The following is a 23,092-nucleotide window of genomic DNA, read 5'->3' on the forward strand; positions in this document are numbered from 1 at the left end:
CAGGAATATCAGTGTCTCTGTGGTTCCAACCAGCAAAATCATTTTAATGAGGTAATAAAGCCATGCCAGGATCTGTGAACTCACATGCCGGTTAAAATTGCTGTCTCTCTTGCTTCATGAATGGCATCTGTCAGTAAAGTATTTGAAGTGTTTATTTGGGGCCAATTTCAATAATAACATGCTATGAAAAAGCCTCTCTCTTAATTTTTTTAAAAATGATATGTTTTTTTGTTCTGTAATTAATGGATGTTTCTAGAAGGCATTCCATTGATGTGAGTGTGCATGTGTGCTCTTTGTTTACATAATAACCCAGACCTGATTCAACTATTAAATGACAGTGTATGTAGACCACCTATCCCAGGGTTTAGAACATGGTAGATATCCCTCACAGGTTCATTATTTATCATTCTTCTCTTCAACTTGCATATCCTAAAAATTAAATAAGTAAGCACATATAACTGATGCATTTGCCTAAAGCTAAATGACTCTCTCTCTTTTCCCCCAGTGTCCACCTTCCCTCCCTACCTCACTTCTACAATCTCCAAGCTACTCAAGTATCAGAGTTTAAGAATTACACATTAAGAATTCATTGGCCACCATCATACCCATTATAAGTAATTGGAAGCCTTCCCACAATTTACGTAAAATTGGAATAGTTAAGATAGATTCTGATATTATGGTAATAGACACTATCTGGTAATGGTGTCATATGCTTTGGATACACTAATGGATTTGGTTTGCCAATATTCTGTTTATAAGTCTTTATAGAAATTGGTCTTCAAATTATGTACTCTTTTTTTAAGATTTTATTTCTTTATTTGAGAGAGAGAATTCACTTGTAAAACCATCTAGGTCTGGTGACTTTTTCAGTGGTAGATTTTTTACTTTCCAATCTCTTCTCTAATAATTGGTCTATTCATGTTTCTTAAAATAGTTATTTTAAGAGTTTTTATTTTACTAAGGAATTTTCCACTGCCTCTAGGTTTTCAAATTTATTTCTATAGAGTTATATATATAACATCTGCCAGTCACTTCTTTCATCTCCATATTTGTCGTTATATACCTTGATAGTGCTGTATTTATCTTGCTTTCTCTCTCTTTATGAGGCTTGTCAGGGTGTATCTAGTTCAATAAACTTTCAAAGAAACTAATTTTGATTTTATTTATCCCATTTTGTGTTTGTTTTCTATTTCCTTAGTTTTGGGTTTCATCTTTATTAATTTCCTCCCTCTACATTTCTATTGTATTTGGTTACTTTTGAATTTGAGTTTTCTAAAAGGTTTTCTCAATCCTTATTTTGTTTTAAAGATTGATTTATCTATTTGAGAGAGAGAGTGTGGGGGGAGGGGCAGAGGGAGAGGGAGAGAGATTCTTAAAAAGACTCCACACTCAGTGTGCTGCCCAACATGGGGCTTGATCTCAGAACCCTGTGATCACGACCAGAGATGAAACCAAGAGTCAGAAACAACCAACTCTGCCACCCAGACACCCCTCAATCCTTATTTTTTTAAACAATGAAGATAATTGCAGGATACGAGTTTTTGCCTGAGTACCAAGTTTGCTTAAATGTCTGATGTATTATATACTCATACTATATTGTAACTGCACTCTTGTAGGGGAGCATCATACCTCCATAGTTGCCACATTTATATTATATTCTCGTGTGTTTGTGTGTATATATATATATCTCTCTCACAAAGATTAGGATATCTTCCTCTTTAAATAGTTCTTTGTATCCCCAGAGTACCTAGCACAGCTTTTTGCCCATGGTAGAATTAAAATGTGCAGAATTTTTAAAAGTTATAGGAAACAAAAAACTTGCTAGAGTATTTAACTCAGAGAAGCCTATGCACACTTACCTATTTATCTTCCAAGAATCAGGTGATGCTGGAAAACAGAATGCCCAGTGGAGGTGATTCTGATGCATTGGGTGATGAAAAGAGAAGGTGTGGCATCAGATTTAAGCAAGATAGAGATGGGCTCCAATTCCATTTACTGCCAAGTGATTTACCTTCTCAGAACCTCAATTTATTCACATATAAACTAGGTTTAAAAAATGTTCCTTACTCAGAAGGCTGTTATGAGGATTAAATGAGATAATGCATGAATGTGCCTGGCACATAATAAGAGCTCCATAATTATGAGCTCCTAGCATTATTGCTATTAGCATTATCGTTACAATGGGGGCAGGGTGTCATCACACCCTGTGTGGTAGGACTAAATAATTGAGGGGCAGAAGCAAGGTAAGGGGAAGAGAAGCTGGGAAAAGGACAAGAAATAGAGGATCTTAGCACAGTCTTAACTCAGTGGTCTTGGAACCACTAGTTATTTTAAGGAGCTTTTAAATCATTTCCCACTAGTGGTGACATTTCTACAGGCTGGATCTACATTTTGTTTCCATTTTGCTAAATAATGTTACACCAAACCTCTCAAAAAAGTGCCCTTCTCACCCACTTCACCCCAAAAGGACCATGGAGATGGAGTGTGTCAGACAAGGTGAAATGGCACAATAGTTATGCCACTGAGTGCCCATGATTAGAAAACTTCAGCTTTATGGACCATTCTTGTGGAGAAAGGAAGCACCCCTTTTGTTTTTATTTTGTGGGTGAAATGAAGTCAGGTAAGGGGCAGCTGCACCTTACCACTGTCCCACTTGGCCAGAAATCTCTTAGAGGCAACATGGGCTCCAGCCACGTGGCCGGGTTCTAACCCCACTCTTGCCATTGACCAGCTTTGTGGCCTCAGACAAGGTGCTTAACCTCTCTGTGTCAGTAAAAGTTTATTTACAAACATTTATAAAGCACTATTTTATGGGCTTTACATATATTAACCTATTCAATTCTTAAAACAGGTATAGGAGGGGTGCCTGGGTGGCTCAGTCGTTAAGTGGCTGCCTTCGGCTCAGGTCATGATCCCGGGGTCCTGGGATCGAGCCCCGCATTGGGCTTCCTGTTCAGCGGGAAGCCTGCTTCTCCCTCTCCCTCTCCTACTCCGCCTGCTTGTGTTCCCTCTCTCTCTGTCAAATAAATAAATAAAAATCTTTAAAAAAAAAAAAAAAAAAAAACAGGTATAGGAGCTAGGTGAGATAGGGTGTAGTGAGGATTAAATGGTGAATATATTTAAAGTACTCACAGACCCTGTTTGGCATAATAAGTGCTTTGGAAGTATGAGATGCTATTGTCATCACTATTGTAAGTGCTATACATTAGCTGACACCATCATCATCACAATCATCACCATCACCACCACAATATCATCACCATCATCACCATCATCACCCCACCATCATCATAATCATCATCATCACCATCATCATCACCATCATTACCATCATCATCACCATCACAATCATCATCATCACCATCATCACCATCATCATCATCACCATCATCACCATCATCATCACCATCATCACCATCATTATCATCATCACCTTCATCACCATCTTCATCATCACCATCATCACCATCATCATCACCATCATCACAATCACCATCATCACCATCATCACCCCACCATCATCATCATCATCACCATCATCACCCCACCATCATCATCATCATCATCATCATCATCAGTTCAGTTGCAGTATAGCACTTGGTGGCATTTTCTCTCTCCTCATTCCACCCCCAAGTTTTCTCCCCATTTCTCAGGCATACAGAGTCATTTTAGTATTTCCTTCACATTCCTGTCCTCTCCTCCTCCCCATCTTACATTTACCATCCTCATAAATGAGACCCTACTTCTTCCTACGAACCTAAAAGAATACCAACTCTCCCCAGACCAACAGAGTGCCAACTTTGGTGTGATGGGTTCCCACCTACACAGAGTCTGAAGCTCAAAGAGTTATGACCAGCCCAGTCAGAAAGCTGGGATTCAAACACCTGTCCATTGACCTCCAAAGTCCACTCTTATCCTATTATAGCCACATAGCCTTAAAATATCCACCCCACCTTCCAAACATTTTTACCCATCTCTCTCAAACACTGAACTGGTTTGTTCACAGGCATATCATCCAAGTTTTTAAAATAAAGAATCATACTAACTTAATGTCTTTATATCTTATTTTCAGTCTTCTATATGTTTGGAATTTTTTTAAAGATATGTGAACTGATTTGTAGCATATAATATGCCTTCTTGATAAACAGTAGTTTCTTAGTCAAGTACATAAACCTCTTGAGATGATTCTACCAATTAAGATGTCTTACTATACATATTTTAGAGCAATATCTTGACAGAGAAAAGTTAGAAATGACCCGAATGTTTAATAAATGTGAATTATTTAAGGGTACTTTAGTAAATCTAGAAAATGAAATAGTTTGAAGCCATAAAAATGATACTAACTAGGGTTGCCTGGGTGGCTCAGTCGGTTAAGCATCTGCCTTCGGCTCAGATCATGATCCCGGAGTCCTGGGATCGAGCCCCGTGTCAGGTTCCCTGCTCAGTGCGGAGCCTACTTCTCCCTCTGCCTGCCACTCCCCCTGCTGTGCTCTCTCACTCTCTGTCAAATAAATAAATAAAATCTTTTAAAAAATAAATTTTAAATAAATAGGTCTGTGTATGTAGAACAGGATACAATTTTATGTACCTGCAAGGATACATACCAATGGGATCACAGTGGCTGATTTGTAATGAAAGGGAAAATTCAGTTTGGGAATGAATGTTCTTAGTTTTATTCTTTATATATTCTAATTTTTCTCTGTAACAAGTATACATTGCTCTTATAATATCACAAAACAAAAGAAGAAACTATATTCTGGTGGAAAACACAGTTGCACTTATTTCAACGAGCTCAAACTGTCCCCAGTTAAGCTTTTAATCTGCTGTCTCATCAGGCTGTGCGTTTGTTTGATAGATGGCTAAGTTGCTTCTGGCCTGTCATACTGTTATTTGCTTTGAACTCTAAACATCTGGGTGGCAAAATCTATAGCTGTTTAATATTGGGTTTTTTAGTGTTTGAATGTATAGAAAAAAATACATAAAAATTCTTCAGATCATCAGGATAAAATCAAGAACAACTAGTCCTATGCATTAAAGGCAAAATCGACCCCATAAGCTTGGTGCAGGAAGAGAAACAAAGATTGACCCATGTCACCCTCCTATGTGCCCTTTCAGTGGCATCCTATAGAACACAGGACACTGAGTGCCCTTAGCCATGTTGAAATAATCACAAATGCAGGTTCCTTAACCGCTTACTGCACTTTCTTCCTGGTATAACAGAGTTATACTATACAAACTCCCCTTTTGCTTCAGTATATAGCTAACCATATTCATTAACAATTTTCAAAGCCGTTTTTCGTTTTCTTTTCTTTTTTTTTAAGATTTTATTTATTAATTTATTTGAGAGAGAGAGAGAGCACAAGCAGCAGGGAGGGAGAGGGACAAGCTGACTCCCCACTAAGCAGGGAGCCCGAAGCTGGGCTCAATCCCAGGACCCTGGGATCATGACCTGAGCCGAAGGCAGATGCTTAACCGACTGAGCCACCCAGGCTCCCCAAAGCTTTATTTTCCTTAACCACTCTGAATGTGCACTTTATATACTAATGATAATGAACACATGTTCAGGAAATAGTAAAGAGCTGAATTCAGATTTTTTATTGAATTTATATTTTATATTTATATTTTCTGATTAAAATCAGAAGGATAGCTGGTATTTTTTTACTCATACAGGAGAGAAAGAGAGGAGTCATGCCTGCTCAAGAAGGAAAAGTGTCTCTGAAAAATGAAAATTTCAGTTAAACATCCAGATATTCTATCTTTGTGACATCAAATACACAAGGAATTGGGCTTGGGGGAATTGTGGGTTTTTGTTTTTGTTTTTTTTAATTTTTACTTAGCCAATTGGCATTATGTGGAATGCCGTAGTGGAACAGAAAAACTCTCTTGTATTTCAAAAATCAGAATAAAATAATTTGATCTTTTTTTTTAATCATTCTCACGTAAAGGGCACAGGTTAAAAGTATTAAAAGCCATGTGTTTGTAAATAAGAGTTGTAAGAATGGACATAACTGAATATTAAGAAGTACTCAAAAGCTAATGGTGAGCACTGTGAATTGTATAAGACTGTTGAATCATAGACCTGTACCTCCGAAACAAATAATACATTATATGTTAAAAAAAAAGAAGAAGAAGAAGATAGTAGAAAGGGAAAAATGAAGGGGGGAAATCGGAGAGGGAGATGAACCATGAGAGACTATGGACTCTGAGAAATAAACTGAGGGTTCTAGAGGGGAGAGGTGTGGGGGGATGTGTTAGCCTAGTGATGGGTATTAAAGAGGGCACGTATTGAATGGAGCACTGGGTGTTATATGCAAACAATGAATCATAGAACACTACATCAAAAACTAATGATGTAATGTATGGTGATTAACATAACATAATAAAATAAAATTAAAAAAAAAAGAAGTACTCAAAAGCTAAAGACATTTAAGAAAAATTAACCTGGAAAAGAGAAGAATGGGAATGATTTAACCATTGGTTTCAAATAAATAACAGGATGGGAGAAAGAAGAGAGGGACCACATTGTTGCCAATCCCTCTTAAAGACAAATACTCATGAGAATTGGCTTTAAACTCTATTATGTCTTAGACTAGACATACTTAAGGTTGGGCCCATGATGAATATCCTTCAACACCTTCTATTCAACACATCTCCCACATGCAGGCCCCCTGTGATCTTGTGAGCCAGGTAGACAGATCTGTGCTAACGCTACCTACCATAGAATGTTCCAGAATGTTCCAAAATGAGCCACTTAAGAACCCAGGCAAGTATCAAGGAAGAGCAGCTGTGTAGAAAAAAGGCATCAACTGTGTGAGTCGAGTTTGATGGGTGAAGAGACAAGGATTCCAAGGAGAGGAACTACATGTTCACAGGTAGTAAGGTACCATAACGTGCTCAGAGAATACACTTCCATGTGACTACAGAGCAGGATCTGTGGCAAGATGTGGCCCTGTAGAATCAGGCCTAGCCCACCTTTGCAAAAGTTTTCCTTCCGCCATGTTAAGAAGTTGCCTGGTTTTACCACTGAGACAATTGTAGTACTCTTACAGTAAAGACTTTTTATAAAGAAATAACATAATGGCGCTAGCATTTTAATGTTGAAAATATCATTCTGTCAATAGTATGAAGATTAGATTGGTAAGCAAGTACTTGGTGGGCTGTTGAAATATTCCAGACCAAAATATATATATATATTAAGAACTGAATTAAGGGTGTCACAGTTAGGAATGGAAAAAAAGAAGCAGGGTCAAACAGTGGTAAGTCATTAGCATGGACGGAACTTGTGAATTGTTTTGGTGAAGAGGAAAGACAAAGAGAAGATCCTAGTATAATCCTAGGTTTTTGCCTTGAGCAACCAAGGAGACGGTGCCACATTTTCCCAAATCAGGGCATAGAGGAGGAGAAACAGATTTTTGTGGGGCAAGTAGTTAGGGGAGATAGCACATTTAGTTTTCTAGGCATAGCATTTATGGTATCTATGAGATATCTAAGGAAAATTTTGCATTTACTAGAAACTAAGATCCATGAATGCAGGGACCTTATTGGTTTAGTTCAGCCAGTCGGACAGGTGGTTTTCAACATAATCATTGCTTCACACAATACCTGACAGATGATAAATGCTCAGCAAATTCCAGGTGAATGTGTGTTCTTTCACAAATTTGTGGGTCTGGACCTCAGGACAGTGTTGCAGGCCATTATTCAGTGCTCTCTGGTTTCCAGAGAACTCTAGAACCTTCTTTGATGTCCACCAAGACCATTTTACATCTTGAAATACTGTGATTCTGGTCCACTCCCAAAGGAGTGAATTACAGAAATCTTACTAAGATTCCTAGTGGTCCTATTACTCTTTGCTTACAGATATAAGCAAGGTTGTTGATTTACTGACAGTTGAGGAAAAATTACAAAACAAATTTTTGAAGTGGTCAGAATGAATGGTAAGAGCAGAATTAATGGTAAAATCATAGCATTGGAGTGAGCCTCTGGTTTTTTTAATCAGACGTATGGCTTTCAAGTTGTTATTGAAATGGTTAGGAGAGCCAAGTATAATTGTTAAGGATGGCTGTGATCCACATATACACCAAAACTCCAAAGGAGATTGTTGCATTAGAATGAGTAGCAGTGAAAAGCGCCTAGCTCCAGCAGAAATCTGGAAAAGACTTTAAGAAAGGAAAACCCCCTTAGTAAATGGCTCTGCTACTTGGAGAAGTTGGAACAAATCTTCCTTGCCAGAGAAGCTTCAATTACCTGCCTATCCCTTTAAGCATTTTCTTGTACAAATCAAACACAGATGGCCCATTACGTTTATGACCTCCTGTCAATTAATCTAGATGGAGCATGCATTAATTATTGAAATATTTTCATAGTATACAAGTTTTTAGTGGTTACATTGCCTCAGATAATTTCAACTTTCTGATGAGAAGCTGGCATAAAGTATTTTATTTATGAAAATTAATCTCTTGAATGTAGTAAAACCTGCAAATACAGTAGTAGATTTTTTTTTTTCCACTTAACAAAGCCAAACTAAAAATCCTGGCCTCTATGCTTGGAAGTCAGCGTTATGTTAGCATTGCCTGCAATACATAAACTCTGCCAAAATCTATTACAATTGTAGTAAATTTTGATTACTGGAGTTGTTTGTTATTTATGTCTAGAAGATAAAGATAATATTGGGAATAGCCCTCTTCCATTTGATATATAAATTACATCCATAAAATATCTTGTTTTGTAAACAGTAAAATAAAATTTAAAAAAAGACTAAACTTGGTTGAAGCTTCAAATATTTGCATCTACTTCCATTGAGTCAATAAACACTTCGGATGATGTAAAAGTCCACAGAGCACTCAGACCTTTAACTGTGCCACTCATTTTTGTTGGGTAAACAAAATGCTGGGGCCATTTGACTGTTAAGCAGGGATAAGAATATTCCAGTAAAGCCTCACTTTCAGAGAATGTGAAGACAATTGCAAAGGGAGCTTAGATAAAGGCTTCTGTTCTCTGTCACTCTGGAAGGCAGCTATTCATTCAACAAACATCAAGCACCTACTATGTGCACACAACACATAGTAGGTGGGCATTTAAAGTACATTGGGAAACAAAACAAAGATTTCTGCTCCTACCAGGATAGATTCTAATAGAATTGATTGCCTCCTTTCATCTAACTCTTTGCATAGAGAAGAAAGCTGAAGCTCAGAGAGGTGAACTAACTTACCTAACATCGCCCAGCAAGAAGGCTGTAAAGTCAGAATAAGAGCCCAGGTCATCGGAGTCCATCTTCTTAGCCCCCCATATTCTCTCACGCCTTTACCATTGCCAACTGACCTTTTTCTGGGTCCTTAAGAAGTTCATACTTGAATGTAGTTAGCTGGGCTCTCTTCAGTAGAGGTCTTCAGCAGACTAACCCTAAAAAAATTTCTTAATTTAAAAAATTAGTTGTCTGTGTTTCTTCTCCCTGAAATCTACACAGGTGTAGGCAAAAAAAACTACAAATAAGACATCATCACAGGAATGCTGATGTCACTGACCAGTGGAAGAAGGTGGCCCTAAAGCAGCAAGCAAAGTTAATGCACGATCATTGGCTTCTTTCTCTGGCCAAAGTCAAAGAGGGATTGAAAACTGGAACTCTAGCAAAGCACACATGGAGGGTGCTAATGGCACTGTGTTTTCACAATGGCTTTGCACCACATGGAAGAGAGTAATCCCCACGTATCGTGGTGGCAGCTAAGGATAGAAAACTATGGTCCACAGCTAGAATCATACAAGGGAGGGGGAATTTAGCGTATGTGTCAGGTAAAAGCGATGCTTATCTATTGGACCCCTCTCATAGACATTCACAAAAAAACACTGCTAATGGGAAAATTCACATAAAAATTAATAACATTAAGTAAATGCTGTTCAATTAATTTGAGGTGTTAATTCTGCCAATCTAAAAAAATAACGTATTTTCCAATCACGAATAATAAAACTCTCCCCAGTTTATTTAGCACATCATACTTTCTAAAACCTTCTTGTTATTGGTGAAAGAGACTCAGATGGGTGTCTGAGGTCACATCAAATTTGATAGACAACAGCCTAGAACGTAGGCTTCCTGATTTACAACATCAAGCTCTGGATACTCTTTCCGGCTGCTTCTTACTTGGTCCTCATCAAAGTCGATAGAGAAAGTGTTATCATGGTCATTGGCCACATGAGAGCCTGAAGCTCAGGAACGCAGAAAAAGTCAGTCCCCAGTTCAGTTCAAAGGGAAGTTACTGAGCATACAAAGTAGTCCATTAAGGGTGTGCTGGTAAGAAGGAGGGCATGTGTAGGAAAAGCGAAGTCATACAAGAAGAGAAGATGGAACATGAGATCATAGAAGTATGTACAAGGCAAAAAAGTTATACAGAGGTAGAAGGTATTAATTTCATCTAGGATTGAATAAAAGTCCAACCAGTTACAAATATACATGATTTGTTGTAATCAAAACTACAAGATATTGTGACTTGTTATGCAGTGTCTAATGGTATTATTTCTTTTTTTTTTTTAAAGATTTTATTTATTTATTTGACAGAGAGAGAGCACATGAGTGAGGGGGAGGGGCAGAGGGAAAAGGAGAAGAAGACTCCCTACTGAGCAGGTAACCCGATGTGGGGCTTGATCCCAGGACCCTGGGATCATGACCTGAACCGAAGGCAGACGCTTAACCGACTGAGCCACCCAGGTGCCCCTAAAGCTGTTGTTTCTTAGGAGATGGCATAATAGAATTACCTGGGAAGCTTGAGAAAAATGCAGTTTGATGCCATGAATCAGCAACTTTGGACATACAGCACAGGAATCTGGTTTTTAACAAGCCATATTTGGAGCTCATGATCTAAAAATCTTGCTACTCAAAGTATGGTCCATGGACCAGCAGCCTCTTAGGAATGAAGAATCTTAGACGCCATCCAGGCATACTGAATGGGAATGTGCATTTTAACAAGATCCCTAAGTGACTTCCTCTACACCTTACTATTTATTTATTTATTTATTTATTTATTTTTTTGAGATTTTATTTATTTGACAGAGAGAGACACAGCAAGAGAGGGAACACAAGCAGGGGGAGTGGGAGAGGGAGAATCAGGCTTCCTGCCGAGCAGGGAGTCCGATGTGGGGCTCGATCCCAGGACCCTGGGATCATGACCTGAGCTGAAGGCAGACGCTTAATGGCTGAGCCACCCAGGCGCCCCTACACCTTACAATTTAAAGAGCACTGGTCTACAGCGTCCCTCTCTACTATGTATTCACTTTATCAAAAAAAATAAGTCAGGGGTGCCTGGGTGGCTCAGTCGGTTAAGCGTCCGACTCTTGATTTTGGCTCAGGTCATGATCTCAGGGTCTGGGGATCAAGCCCCACGTGGGGTTCCACACCCAGCAAGGAGTCTGCTCAAGGATTCTCTCTCCTCACCCTCTGCCCCTTCCCCCACTCTCTTTCCCTTTCTCTAAAATAAATAAATCTTTAAAATAAAATAAAATAAAAGACAAAATAAGTCAGCATGACTTAGACTGTTCTTAGTAAACCCACGAAGGACCCAGGCGACCTCTGCTTCTATCCCCAACTTCCTTCCCATTGTAACGTTCTAGATTTCCATTGCCCTCTGATAAAAAATTACAAAATATCCAGTCAAGATTTTCTCCTAATTTTGTTGAAACACAGCCTCTAATTCATGAGCTAAGTATTTTAAGCATTTCCAAAAGTTACCTGTGAAATATTTGGGGAAGTAAATCACCATTTGCACATGTCTCAATTTCCACTAAATCTCCCATTTTCCACAGTTCCTTGAAGACAAATAAAGCACTCTGGCAATCCCATCTGCTAGTTTTCTTTGCCCCCCCCCCCCCCCCCCCCCCCGCCATAAGATAATCAGTCCATCAAGATCAGGAGACACGGGTGTGTTTATAGTAGCTGGGGAAGCTATGACGAATTCTAACCCTTGTGCTAAAGCATCAGGTTCCTCTTACAAGTGTTTGTTTAAACCAGTCTTCTTGAGTGGAATTGGTTCAATTTCTCCTTGTTTGTAAGGGCAACGCGTACTCTGCCCTACTTAGGAAGAAGCCCTCCAGCCACCATTCCAGGATAACAGAGGAAGAAATTCTCTTCCTCCAGCCCAATTGTCACCATTCAGCTGGGAGCAATACTAGTATAATGCTTAGATCTTGACATATACTCACTATTTTACTATACAAAAGAAATTTTAAAGAAATAAAATTACTTGCAATTCTACCACCCTGTCAAGTTCATGGGCCGTATGCATAGAAAATTAAGTTTACATGTGGATTTGCCATTTCTCTTTCCTTAAGAGTATGCCAAAACTAGTTTTCAATATAGTTATAGACTTCATAGCATTTTCATGCCCACATAACACTTCAATATTGATATGCTATGTGTATGATATCAATCTACAACTCTTGGACATGTAGTTGGCTTCTAATTTTTCATTATTAAAAATACATTTTAACAGATAGTTTGAGTTTTTAGAGATTCAATCCCAAGAATTGACAATTATCTTTAAAGAAAAGAAAAAGTTGGTCCGTGGCCAGGACTACTTTGCTAACTTACAGTAGGCTACACATAAGCGTATACCATTAGTTAGAAGGGGAAACAGGCAAAAATTTTAAAAACTATATAAAATCAATGCTTTTTATCTTAAAAATCAGCTGAAAGTACATGCTCTACTAAGAGACCCAAAAGTATCATTTTCATCCACGAATTACTATACATACTATAGACTAAATATGTTATTCATATAATGGGGTTAGCTTCATTGCACTTAAAGGTTCTGAGTTACAAACAATTCATGGGTTACACAGTCGGCCATTTCCTGATTAGATGCTTGCACTAGAGTCGAGCTGAATAGAAACTTGCTGTAGCCTAACATTTTAATACAGCTGTAATTTGATTACATTCTCACTTTCTGCTTTAGACTGTAGAATTGAAAACACATTATTCTCCATCACTTAGAATCTGTTTAACCTTTATTGAGATTATAGTCAGTCCAGCCATTTCACGTAGAACTAGCCCAACATCTGACTTCCGTTTTCCCTTCCTTGTTAGTTGTCCCCCCGAGTAATGGTGACACTGGTTTTGGTGGAGCATGAGCAAGGTGGCAGAAGCCACATTAAGCACCCAACTTTGAGAATAAGGTCTCCTCTGGAGCTCAGGGAAAGGCATTCCATGGCACAGGAATTGCAGAGAGGCAGCAAGATTTAGGGATTTTGTTTTGCTAAGTAAAAGATATATAAAGGAGGAGAAAACATGTTTTAAAAGACTGGCCTGGGGGGCGCCTGGGTGGCTCAGTTGGTTAGGCCACTGCCTTCGGCTCAGGTCATGATCCTGGAGTCCCGGGATCGAGTCCCGCATCGGGCTCCCTGCGCAGCGGGGAGTCTGCTTCTCCCTCTGACCCTCCCCCTTCTCATGCTCTCTCTCTAAAATAAATAAATAAAAAAGAAGTTTAAAAAAAAAAAAAAAAAAAAGACTGGCCTGGGGACAAATCCATGGAGGACTTTGCATGGTAGGACACAGAGTCTGAATAATAAGAAAATATTGCAAATAAGAACTAATCCAAACTAGGTTTGTGTTTCATAGATTGAGTCAGTGAAATGAATGGAAGAGAGGAGGGTGTGCTGGGGTAAATACGGAGCTTCCATACTGTTTCAGAAGCTGGTAGGGGGAAGAGTCTGAAGAGGTAGCAAGCAATGGCTAATGGAGAGGAGGACATGGGTATAAGGTACTACAGAGGGGAAAAGAAATTCACTGAGTGAAGGAGACAAGGACAGTTGTTCTTAGTAAGTCATTCCAGAACAATGTCCTTCCTAGGCCCTAAGTCCTAAGCAAACACCAGTTTGTTATAGGGCTATCTTCTCAAATGTAAAAATCTGTAGGCCTGTGGTATGAAACTGTCTGAAACAATTATTTGAATCTGGGCATCAATGTTATGAATGAAATGGAAATGTGTGATTAACTTTATGAACACATTTGAAAAGGATGAATAATAGGTTTAGTTTGGTCTGGTTTTTTGACCATTGCCACACAATCTCTGATTAGCTGGTCACCTCAATGGGCTGAGCAGCCCAACTTCTAGACGTTTGGCAGGTGATTAAGCTGACTGGCCCAGCTCGCTCTGGAACAAAGAAAAGTCAATGAGAAGGCACTTTGGATGGTCTCCATCTTCTTGGAGACACAAAGGCTAAGTTTTTAACAAAGAATAAGAGTGACTGAGTGACGTGTAGGTTGGAGTAGAATTGAGAAAAGTCATATTGGAGATTCTAGCAGGATTTTCATTTAAAAATTAAAATGGCTAGATAGGGCGCCTGGGTGGCTCAGTTGGTTAAGCGACTGCCTTCAGCTCAGGTCATGATCCTGGAGTCCCGGGATCGAGTCCTACGTCGGGCTCCCTGCTCGGCTGGGGGGTCTGCTTCTCCCTCTGATCCTCTTCCCTCTCGTGCTCTCTGTCTCTCATTCTCTCTCTCTCAAATAAATAAATAAAATCTTTAAAAAAAAAATGGCTAGATAACTTGGCAGTAACTATCAGAAAATAAAATGTACATACCCAGCAATTTCACTTTAAGTACCCATGCTAGATAAATACTCATAGCATATGAGTATTATGAATGTTACACATATGGGCATATGAGAAATACTCGAGTACATAAGGAAGTATGTCCAAAGATAGTCCCTGCAGCACTATGTATAACAGCAAAAAGGTAATAGGAATCTGTGTACACATTGTATGAGAATGACTCAATGAGCATTGGTATGGCCATACCATGGGAAATTCTTGAAGCACTTAGAAAGAATGATGAATTATATGTCTGTTTCTCTAGCAAGGGAAGATCTCCTAGACACTGATGAGTGAAACTATCAAGCACACAGTGATATGTTGCTGAATATGACATGTGTCTTGGAGGTTCTTTGGATAGGGAAAAAAAAAAAAAAAACCACGAAACCTTTGCTTACATAGATCATGTCAAGAAAGTTGGAGAAAGCAACCGAGGTTGGAGGTGGTGGCCGGCAGGACATTAGCCTTATGCCCTAAACTCTAATATTCACAAGACAGTAAGTGTATGGTAATTGTTGTGAGTTTCAAAATTTCTGTGAAAATTGTAAATACCTTGGCCCAAAGGAATAGCTTTTTTCCCCACCAAATATCTTTTCTCATACCAAAGACCTCTTTCCTCTAAAATGATTTTTTTTTTCCTTTTTAAAGTCAGTGAGGCACTGGGTTAATCCAGGAGTTAATGGTTGAATAGCAATGGATAGACAGATACATGATAAACAGATGGACAGATAGAGGGACAGACAGACAGACATGCAAACCTCCATTGGCCAATCTCCCTCAGAGTTACCAATTTCATACAGGATGACCAAAGCAACTCTGTTCCACGCAATGGTGTGGTCCCCACAGCCTAAATAACAGGGCGAAATAAACATCAAATGACATGCCATTGAACCGCCACCTCAGGGACATCACCATGTATGTCATATTTAAAAGGGAACATGAAACACCGTATCTTCCCGAAATGAGATCCACGAACGGAGATGACTTGAAATCAGAACTCAATAATCTCGATTGGAATGTATTGGCTGGAATATTTTTCTAGGTTCAGAAATAAGTGGAAGCAAATTATTTTTTAAATTAAAAACTATGTCTACAGTACCTTTATATGAGTTCCAATCTTAGAGGACAAGGTAGGGCTAATGCAACTTTAATATAGTTTAGCAGATAGTGATTACTGCAAGATCGTCTTTTGCTCCCTCGGGATTTTTTTTTTTTTTTTTTCACTTAAGAACTTGATGGTGTTTGGGGTAAAGTGTTATAAGACGATTCTAGCTCACGACAGAAAAGAAAATATTAACCCACTATGCAGCCAAGAACTGGACTAATCTTTTAAGCAACTCAAAAGAGGATCACAACACGAGCCCCGAAAGGCAGTTTAAATATTCTGGAAAATGCTAAACTATCTCTGCTTGTAAAAGACCACTTCGGTGGGTTTTCAGTTATTTGGGGCATGTTGCTTGGACTCCCTGATGCAGAAGTCAGCTTTAATGTAAGTTGTTTTCTTTTTCATGTGTTAGAAAGTAAGAACCACTGAATATTTTTCTGAGCCTAAAGCTAGACACAGTCTGCCATGCTGAGCTCGTGAGAGGCGCTCCAGGAAAGGGAGTTTAATGAGTAACTTTGCAGGAAAAGACCCTGAAAACTTCTTCTAAACATTAGACCTGTACTTTCTGTCTGAAATACAGACAGACAGAATCTGTCTGATTCACAGCCTCTAGAAGGCTCAGAGATGCTGGCAGCCCTGGTAGGGAGACTTAAGAAGTCCCTGATTATTTCAAGTGCATTGAAAGGTTTGTGCATACTCTCCACCCCTCCCCAACCCTGTCCCTGCACTCTGCCCCCCCCAGGCCCCCCCACCTCCCCCCATTCCCCCAGCCAGTGTCTGGAGATCGCGTTGACTGGAGTTCTCCCGGAGAGAAAGATTGATAAAGCAAAGCAATCGGAGTTATTTCCTATGCATGAAATTGATTAAATGCTTCACTAAATGGCTTATAAATTTGCTTCTCATATTTCTGTCACTGCTGAAAAGATTACAGAAACTCTGCATATAACCATGTTGTATACAATACCAAATTACAAAAGGTTGTAAAAACTAATGTTTTGTTTAAAGTTTTGAGCAGGACCATATGCCTTCAGTGACCTTGAGTAAGCTATTTTAATTCAAACCATTTCAAAGAATAGAAAGGGGAGAAATATTCAACTCCATAACAACCCAGGCGAGTTGGTAGGGAAACCTCAGTTAACTCCGCTGAACCTCTGCTCCTTCCTAGGAGGGTGGGGAGTGAACGCCTTCCCGCAAAAGCCTTGTGTCTCCAAAGCTGGGAAACACATGCAGTGTCAACAGGGATCTATTCACAAAGGAGATGAAAATAGGGCTTTAAGACCTCCCAAAGCTGACTTTGCTCTATTATTTTTCAGCCAGAGACATAGCCGAATGAGTTCCGAGTCCTGCGTGGACTTGCAGGATGGCCTAAAAGACAGGACAAATATTAGCGTGGGTGGGTTGGGGGGTTTATGTTCAGCGTTTTTGTTTGTTTATTTTTCATCTTTACGCATCCTTCAGATGCCACTTCAGTTCTGTCCTTTCTTCCATGTGAGAATGCCTTCCGACGCTTGAGGAACGATGGAGGGGGTTGCCGGGGTGGGGGCAGGATTTTAGCAAAGAAGCAATTTATAGGCAAGCACGTGACCTACAGATGTTACTTGGAAAATGAATCCCTTTCTTAATATGGCCTTAAAAGTACCTTCACTTCTGCAGGGAAAATGATATTCTTTCATAACGTTTATAAGACATTATGTCCCCAGCAAGAATTAACATTTGGCATTAACACACAGCTCTGGCAAGAACTTCAAGAGAAGGAGTTTTACAACCAAGGATGGGCTTAAGATCCCAACTGGCCTGACCTCTGCGGTCCACATCCCCAGCCACCTCCCACCTTCAGGAAGAGTCAGTGTGGGAATCAAGGTGGCTCCAGCACCCCAGCCCTCTGGAACCCAATGAGCTAGAAATTCTCAGGGCAATGCTCTCAACGGGGAGCAGAAGCACTTTCCAATATCAGGCTAGGGACACATCTGCTTTCGTATGCAGTCTCTGGGTTCATGCAAGGAGTCGTGATGGAATTCTCTCTCATTTGTGAAAACACGATGTAATCTCACTAGTAAAATCCAGACTTTTTCCCTCTGTCTCTCTCTTTCTCTCTCTCTTTTGTTTTTTGTGTTTTTTTGTTTTTGTTTTTTTTTTTAATGAGTACCTGTTCTGGGAGATGTGCCAAAAATTCAGGGATGATTTAACCTGACCATCACTAGCTGGACAACTTATTTAACTCTTTGGTGATGGTGACATGAACCTTCTTGTTGGCTTCAAGCCACCACATAATTAACGTGGACGCCAGACACAGAGGGTTTAATAAATTGTAACAAAGAAAGAGGGCCATTATTATACAACACAGAGAATAACTACCTTCTGCCCACAGGTGTTTGCCATCTTAAAACATATGAATCCATGTTTCCTAAAGTTTACTCCTTGAAACACTAACGCTATAAGGTTATCCTTCATAAAAGGGTTTTGTTGATCAAATCCATTGGGCAACACTCTCCTAGAGAGTTACAGTGTATAGTAACTTACTAGGAGCCTCTGCTGCAAACACAATCCTGTTTAACTCCATTGAACCTGGAGTTTCTCACTTGACCCTGACTTCTTTTAGTATTTATGTTCAGAACCTTGGAGTTGTTCTCTGAAACATACTCAGGGAAATATATTAAACCTACTGCACGTCTGGCAGACTAGCCCACCTCTTTTGAGAGTTCAGCAAGCTCTGGGCAGGCCCTTCAGTGAGACTCTCTGCCAAAATACGAGACATCCGTAAGTTCCCTGCAAGAAAGCTTTGCCATTTCTCTTCTCCTTGTGATATGCCAGCATTGGGTGATGCACGTTTTCCTTTCCTACCTGGGACAGTTGCATGTTTAGGGACGGTGGCTATTTTTTTTTTTTTTTTTAAGTAGATCTCTCTGATCAACGCAAGAGCCTGTGGGCATTGAATGCCCAGACAAATATTCATTACATTTATAAATGTATGCTCCACATACCTGATATTTTTCTTTCAGATGATTTTTTTGCCTTTGAAGATTATTAACAAATTCACTTCCCTTTTCTATTTTAAATAATAGACAAAAGCCATGTTTATTCTTCCCTTTCTATAATCAAAGTCACTCATGCATCAGGATCATTTAAGAATGATCCTAGCAGGGGTACCTACGTGGCTCAGTCGTTAAGCGTCTGCCTTCGGCTCAGGTCATGATCGCAGGGCCCTGGGATCGAGCCCTACATCGGGCTCCCTGCTCAGCGGGGAGCCTGCGTCTCCCTCTCCCGCTCCCCATGCTTGTGTTCCCTCTCTCGCTGTCTCTCTCTCTATCAAATAAATAAATAAAAATCTTAAAAAAAAAAAAAAAAGAATGATCCTAGCAGGGTGCAAGGAGGGTGACATAATTATGAAGATAAGTTTGGATTTACCTTCATTTAATTTTTTTAGTAAGTCATGTATTTGCACACTTCTGCCTCTTAGCCAGAGTAACAAATCACTCACGAGGGCATCCAGAGGTGAGGGGCGATAGCATGACCCTTGGTGAGGATCTTTGCTGTACAGCTTTGGTTCTCAAAACTGTAAGGTGCATCAGAATCACGTGGAGGCTCATCAAAGCACAAATCTCAGAGCCACACACCCAGCTTCTGTTTCAGTAGGTCTGGGGAGGGGCCTGGGAATCTGCATTTCTTTCTCTCTCTTTTTTTTAAGATTTTATTTATTTGAGGCGGAGAGGGGCAGAGGGAGAGGGATAAGCAGACTCCCCACTGAGCAGGCTCCATCATGACCTGAGCCTGAGCCAAAGGCAGATGCTTGACCTCCGGAGCCACCTAGGTGCCCCGAGAATCTGCATTTCTAACAAGTTCCCAGGTGATGCCAATGCTTTTGGTCTGGGACCCCACTTTGAGAGCTGCAGCTGTGCATCAGCTCCCTAACCTGCCCGACCCAACAAGTTATAATAAACACCAAGCCACAGCCCTGGGATGGAAGCTCTAGGAAGGAGACTCAAGAAGAATCTGTATTTTTAATAAACTCCCCAAGCAATTCAAAACATGCAGGTCTGGACTACTTCAGCCAGAGAAGCAAGGCTTGCCTCTTAGATCAGGGCCTTGGGTCTTGGTCCCCCGGCTGCCTCTGAGCAAGGGAGTCTCCCTCCCTCGAGGCCTCTTCAAAGTGCAAGACAGCCGAAGACTCGGGAATGCCTCATCCAATAACTTGTCCAGTAATTGGTATATTGATTGCTAATGTCATCATGTTTTAGTACCTATAAACCCCTCACTCTATTACACAGGCCCCAACAATCCAAAAAGTCATTGTTTATTCATTGTGACTCCCAAACTGGCCCTTGTCAGTTCCTGCTGGAAGGCTTGCTGATAAAAATCAGCAGATGATTGGACGCACACATTCTTAACATGACTGACCCATGACATCTCCGAGGGCAGCCAGGGAGCCTGTCATTACAGTACAATACTTCTCTTTCTTCCTCCTTATCTAGCCCCAGATGACTTTGAGATTTTTATTAACTCATTAATGACTGAAGATGTCATTTGAGCCAGTAGAAGAGTTTTTCTTTTTTCTTTTCTTTTCTTTCTTTTTCTTTTTCTTTCTTCCTTTCTTTTTTCTTTCTTTCTTTCTTTTTTCCTTTCTTTCTTTCTTCTTTTTTTTAATGGGAATAAGTGTACACTTTGCTCATGGTAGGAGGGGGACAAGCTCATGGGCGAAACAGCTAAGACAAACCAAATGGAGAGATCCTTTCCCTCTATTAGAATTTGAAATCTGATTGATGGGTGCTAGGATTGAAAACCTGCACACAGAAATACCAAGTTATTTCAGAAATACAGTAGGCCAGAAAAAATGGGGCAGTTCAGTAAAGAAATAGCGACCCATAAAATTCAGCAATTTCTGTTGTTTGGTAGGCTCGATCTTTCCAACCTAATGGCTAAATAAAAAAATAAAATAAAAAAATAAAAATAAAAACTCTGAGTAAGGCTACTGAAACCTCTAAATGTTTCTTACCTACACATTCATTAAACCACATCTTGTTTCTGCTGCCTTTAATTTTCACATCTGCAGAACTGCTTTTAAAAATCAAATTAGATCTTTTGAAGGCACTTAAATTGCAACAACCTTATGTTTTTTTATATACTCTCGGGTTTCAGCCTTTTTATCTGGGTTGTGTGTCCAATTAATGGGATATCTCAAGGAAGCACTAATCATTTGGAAAACTTGAGAATATAAAAAGCAAGCAGACTATTTTCATTATAACTGATTGGATTGAGAATAAGCTACAGAGGAAATGTTCAATAATTATGATAACTTTTTTTAGATGAGATCACAAAAAAAGTCAGTCACATAAGGTGCTTTTCATTGCAGCAAAGTCTTTGAAGTCCTGTTTTCATTTGATTCCTCTTCGGGGTTCAGCCTCGGGCATGTCAGGAGGCTGGTTGGAAAGTGGGTTTACACTGATTTTATCAGGACGGATAATTCACTTGGCAAAGAAAATGTCTATTACTAGGTGTATCTCATATGTTATTAAGTGTTTATGAAATTTTACTATTGTCAAAACACATTGTGAATTAACAGATCCTCATCACACATGGAGAAACGACTCTCCAAGATAGAAAATTGTCTGAAGACCAAAAAAGATTTTTGCCCAAGGAAATTGCTGTCAGTAAACTATGACCAAGATTGAAATATGCCTTAAGCCAAGTTTTATTCTTAAATCACCTAATTATATCTTTCTTTCCGTATTTATTTGCCTCGTGGAAAATTTTATTAATTAAATGCTATGTTAAATAGAATAATTAGTTAATATTTGCAGATTAATTAAATGCAATAATTTTATCTAACTCAGTAATAACAGTATTAAAATTTTTTCTCCACCTCTCTACATGATGCCAAACACCCAGAGAAAACCTGGGAAATAAGAGTCAAAAACCCAGATGTTTTTAAAGATCCAGATGTGTAGTGTCAAGTAAAGAAAACAATCAAGGATTTTACAATTTTTTTTCCATTTTCATCCAGATGTTTGGTGTCATATAGACACAGTCTTAATCTGCTCAGTCATAATCACAATGTTCTTTAATATCACTTGCCAATATTTTAATCCCTTCTTCACCAAATTATCTCTAACAATCCTGTTTAATTCATTCATAGGGGAAAACACAAAAGATATTTTCTTCAGAAAAAAAAAAAAAAAATATATATATATATATAAAATGCCCAGCAGACTCAAAACACAAGAATACCAGCCGGAATGGTGCCCAAGTCTTTATGTTGAAAAACACTTCCTATCTGCATTTTCAAATGACGAAAGATAATTCAACTTAAATGATTGGAATGGCAACTTAATTTTAATTGACATGCACGTGCTAATTTCAATTTCTAGTAAGTAGTTTAGGAGAATAACAGGCTCTCAAGTGTAAATGATGGCCATCTTTTCAACGGGCTCCTTTCCTAACTTACTTACTGCTAAATCCCAAAAGAGATGACATTTTAGGAACAATTTCCTGCTCTGGTGACTTTGGGTATAGAGAAATACTGACCTAGAAATGTAAAGGTTTGATGTGGAGCCCCAGCACCTTCGTGGTCTAACCGTGTGACCTTGAGCTAGTCACTTATGCTCCGAGCCTCAATTATTACTTCTTTAAAATGGAAATAATAACCCTGCCTTCAATTAACCTGAGGATCTGATGAAAGACCTCTGGAATTGCAGAATGCCTCACAAGTACATAATTATCTTTAATATATAACATATTTTGTCATTAATTTTATGTATTATTGTTTAAATGTTATCACGTAGAAGTATTGTTACTGTTAATATGGAATTCAGGGGCACAAGAGAGATAGCCACACTCAAAAAATCTGGCCAGCTATTTTCTGTTTACAAATTAGTATGACCATAACCCCAGGGTGTGCTAAACAATAGCAGATTCCTCTCCCCTATGTTCCTGTGTCCTTCCTTCACCTTGCCTAGTCCAAAAATCGTTTTAGTACTACTCTCTTTATGGTAACTAAATAGACTACTCATAGATCCCACTGATTGGGTCTGTATTACAACGAAGCCACTTCTGCCAATCTACAACCATTTTTTAATTTATTTTTTAAATTTTTATTGTTATGTTAATCACCATACATTACATCATTAGTTTTTGATGTAGTGTTCCATGATTCATTGTTTGCGTATAACAGCCAGTGCTCCATGCAGAACGTGCCCTCTTTAATACCCATCACCAGGCTAACCCATCCCCCCACCCCCCTCCCCTCTAGAACCCTCAGCCATATTTTTGATCAACTGCCGGACTTAACTTTGATGCGCTCACACATACTCTTGGCCAATGGCACAGAGTCAAGCCTTCAGATTATAGCAGTTTGGTGGTTCCTAAATATTCAAACAGACCTCGTGGTTTCTATCAAGGGAGATTGCTTCCATGTTTTGTTTTG

General features: G+C 39.3%; 1 long non-coding RNA gene across 1 annotated transcript in view; it reads right to left on the reverse strand.

The window, feature by feature from the left end:
• Positions 1 to 1,891: 1,891 nt before the first annotated feature.
• The window catches only part of LOC144382738 (uncharacterized), a 34,163-nt gene continuing 12,962 nt past the window's right edge, over positions 1,892 to 23,092 (reverse strand). The window contains exon 3 of the long non-coding RNA XR_013450120.1: positions 1,892 to 1,918. This is a non-coding gene — a long non-coding RNA (uncharacterized LOC144382738). The remainder of the gene's footprint in view (positions 1,919 to 23,092) is intronic.

The sequence above is a fragment of the Halichoerus grypus genome, chromosome 8 (genome assembly GCF_964656455.1).
Source record: "Halichoerus grypus chromosome 8, mHalGry1.hap1.1, whole genome shotgun sequence".
Lineage (NCBI taxonomy): Eukaryota > Metazoa > Chordata > Mammalia > Carnivora > Phocidae > Halichoerus > Halichoerus grypus.